The sequence below is a fragment of the Lathyrus oleraceus genome, chromosome 6 (assembly GCF_024323335.1).
Source record: "Lathyrus oleraceus cultivar Zhongwan6 chromosome 6, CAAS_Psat_ZW6_1.0, whole genome shotgun sequence".
Classification (NCBI taxonomy): domain Eukaryota; kingdom Viridiplantae; phylum Streptophyta; class Magnoliopsida; order Fabales; family Fabaceae; genus Lathyrus; species Lathyrus oleraceus.
The window spans coordinates 198,093,752-198,097,410 of record NC_066584.1 but is presented as its reverse complement, the minus strand read 5'-3'; the positions used below and the strand labels follow the sequence as shown (position 1 = coordinate 198,097,410).

Genomic DNA, 3,659 nt, shown 5'->3' with positions numbered 1-3,659 from the left:
ATACCTTTTAGGTCAGAGATATTATATCCTAAGGTTGAGGGATATCTTCGTAAAACATCTAAAAGTTGGTTCGTTTCCTTTTGGCTCAAGGTAACACTGACTATAACTGGACGGTTCATCTTTTCATCGAGGAACTCATATCTCAGGTTCTTAGGCAGTTCCTTAAGTTCTAAGGTTGGTTTCTTAGGGCATGGCATAGGATCTAGAGTAAAAGATTCGTAAAGGTTATCATCGATGTAGGGTTTCTTAAAGTCATCATCTTCCCTTATGAGAGTTGATGGTAACTTAATTGTTTTTATAATTTCTTTTTGTTCTAATTCTCTAACACATTCATCAATGATATCTAAGGCATAACACGAGTCTCCCATCACAGGTGCCATAAGAAATTTCGAAAGTATAAATTCTATTTTCTCGTCACCTACCTCAAATGTCAACTTTCCTTTCTTGACATCTATTATGGCTCCTGCAGTCGATAAGAATGGTCTACCTAGAAGGATTGGTATATCATTGTCCTCTTTGATGTCCATGACAACAAAATCAGTAGGGATAAACAATTGACCTATCCTAACAGGAACATCTTCTAAAATGCCTATCGGATATTTAACAGATCTATCGGCTAACTGAAGTGACATCTTAGTGGGCTGTAATTCTCCTAAGTTTAACCTCTCACAAACTGCTAAAGGCATTAGGCTCACACTAGCTCCTAAGTCTAGAAAAGCTTTTTCGATGACATGATTACCCAAAAGGCAAGGAATGGAGAAATTTCCAGGATCTTTATCTTTCTTTGCTAATTTGTCCTCGGAAATAGCATTACATTCCAAAGGCTTCGGATCGTCAAGTCTACGTTTGTTGGTAAGAATGTCTTTGAGAAACTTTGCATAAGAAGGTATTTGGGTGATGGCTTATGTGAAAGGGATTTCTACATGAAGTTTTTCTATAACTTTAATAAATTTTTGATACTGTTTATTGATCTGGGTTTGTTTGAGTCTTTGCGGATATGGTATAGGTGGTTTATATGGCGGGGGTGGTACGTAAGTTTTATCTTTAGGTTCTCCTCCTTTTTCTCGGCCTTCCTGGTTTTCAGGTTCCTCTGGTTCCTTTACTTCGTCCGGGGGCTTGGTACATTCCTTAGAAGTTTCGAGTTCACTCAATCTAGAGTTTGGTGGCTCATCATAAGCGTTCCCACTTCGTAGGGTAATGGCATTGGCCTGTCCTCTCGGATTTTATTGAGGTTGTTCAGGGAATTGTTCTCCAGGTGTAGTCTGAGGGGCTTGGTTTAAAGCTACCTGAGAGATCTGGGTTTCAAGCATCTTGGTATGAGTAACTATTTGGTCAACCTTGGTTCCTAACTGAGTAATCAATTCGTTAACATGAATGTTTTAATTCATGAACTCCTTGTTTTGTTGGGTTTAAGCGGTGATAAAATTTTCCATAATTTTCTCAAGGCTCGGCTTTGGTGGCACAGGTTGCATAGGTTGATTTGATCTAGGGGCTTGATAACTAGGTCTCGGAGGTGCATTATTTTGGATAGGGTTATTGTTTTTATAGGAGAAGTTCGGGTGATTCCTCCATCCAGGGTTATAGGTATTCGAGTATGGGTTCCCTTGAGTGTAGTTCACTTGCTCAGAGTGGGTTTCGTTTAATAGACTGCATTCTGCAGATTGGTGTCCTTTGGTTCCACATATCTCACAATCCAACGAAACTGCGGCTACAGTATTCGGGTTTATGCACATATGCTCGACTTTGAGGGCTAATGCGTCCATTTTAGCTTGCATAATGTCTATAGAGCTTAGTTCATGCACTCCTCCTTGGGCTTCCTTCTTCTCAACTGTCGCTCGTTCGACTCCCCATGATTGATGGTTTTGAGCCATATCTTCGATGAGGGCACTAGCTTCAGGATAAGGTTTGTTCATCAGAGCACCGCCTGCGGCAGCGTCGATGGTCATCTTTGTGTTGTAATGAAGTCCATTATAGAAGGTTTGAATGATTAACCAGTTTTCTAAGCCATGATGTGGGCATGCTCGTAACAACTCTTTATATCTCTCCCAAGCTTCGAACAACGATTCTCCTTGGTTTTTGGTAAATCTAGTTATATGGTTTCGAAGAATGGCGGTCTTACTCGGGGGAAAATATCTAGCAAGAAAAACTCTTCTAAGGTTATCCCAAGTCGTAATGGAATTGGGTGGAAGGGAATCTAACCATGATAGGGCTTTATCTCTGAGGGAAAAAGGAAATAATATTAAATGTATTGCCTCAGGAGAAGCTCAATTGGTTTTAAAAGTGTCTGCTAATTGAAGAAATATTTTTAAATGTTGGTTTGGGTTCTCAGTAGCGAGACCTACGAATTGTCTCTGTTGCACTAGTTGCAACAGGGATGGTTTAAGTTCAAAATTAATAGCTGGGATGGTTGGGTTTACTATAGTAGAACTAGGTTCTTCATTTGATGGTTGAGCGAAATCCTTAAGAGGTCTTTGGTTTTGATCTTCAACCATAGCTCTCTTAATTCTATGAAAATATAAACGTGCGCGAGCGTAACGTTCAGGTTCCTCCAGAGGATATACTAAGCTTAAACTTCCGGTGCTGCGAGTTCTTCGCATTGACCGGCGGGAAATAGCCTAAGTCTAAACGATATAACAACAGGGAAATGAAATTTGACGAAATTGGTCCCCGGCAACGGCGCCAAAAACTTGATGCGGTGTTTCGCAAGTATACGAACGCGTCAGAGTAATATAAAAGATTGTCGAATCCACAGAGATCAAGTGTCAATCTATCGTTATCTATTGTTATGGTGTTTATCAAAGGCAATCAAAATAAGTGTTTTTAGAGTGTGCAATGAAAAGTAAAGTGTTGAATAAAGATTAATTAATAAAGACAGGGTCGAATGTAATTCACGTAATCAATTAATAATCCAAGTACTTGCTAATAGAATTACTTATGGGCAATGTTTCCTACTTTGAAAAGAACTAATTTAACAGGAACTGTCGCTTTCGCGTATTCAGAACCGAGTTGTACTCCCTAATCAAACCCTCTTATTGTCACTTATAAAAAGGCGTGCATTGCGTTAGAGTAGTAAACCTATTTTTAAGAAATATAGTATCTTGACTAAGTTGAAAAGTATTATAACCTGGATTTCTTAACCAAAAGAGGTTCTCACGAACCAGACTCTAAACTTATAAACGCGTCCGAAAATAGTTTTAAAATCTCTTTTCTTCTTAAGTTAAAAACTCCTAATGAACTAGACAAAGCGCTTTCGCTGTTTTTGAAATAGTTAAAAACAATTAAGTTTAGATAGACGTTGGACGACTTTCGATCTTACCCAACGGAATTGAAGTGCGGGAAAACTTAAGTTGAAAGTTAAAATAGCCCTTAAGTATTTCTACGAACAATTGTACGGATTATCGGTTCAATTACGATCCTTACATTCTAACCTTATAAACTTAGTTAGACATGGTAAAGTAAAAGTGCATTAATTTAAATAAAAGTAGTGCGAGTGCGGAAAGTAAATAAAAGTAGTGTGAGTGCGGAAAGTAAATAAAAGTAGTGCGAGTGCGAGAAATAAATAAAGTAAACCGAGTGTGAGGAAATAAATAATTTAAAGCGAGTGCGAGGAAAATAAATAAAGTAAAGCGAGTGCGAGAAAATAAATAATATAAAGACAA

The 3,659-nt window shown here is 38.2% G+C and overlaps 1 non-coding gene across 1 annotated transcript; it reads left to right on the top strand.

Moving 5' to 3' along the window:
* Window positions 1-2,001: 2,001 nt before the first annotated feature.
* On the top strand, window positions 2,002-2,108 carry LOC127099886 (small nucleolar RNA R71). The gene has a single exon (XR_007794349.1). It is a non-coding gene; the product is annotated as a small nucleolar RNA R71 (small nucleolar RNA).
* Window positions 2,109-3,659: the final 1,551 nt, after the last annotated feature.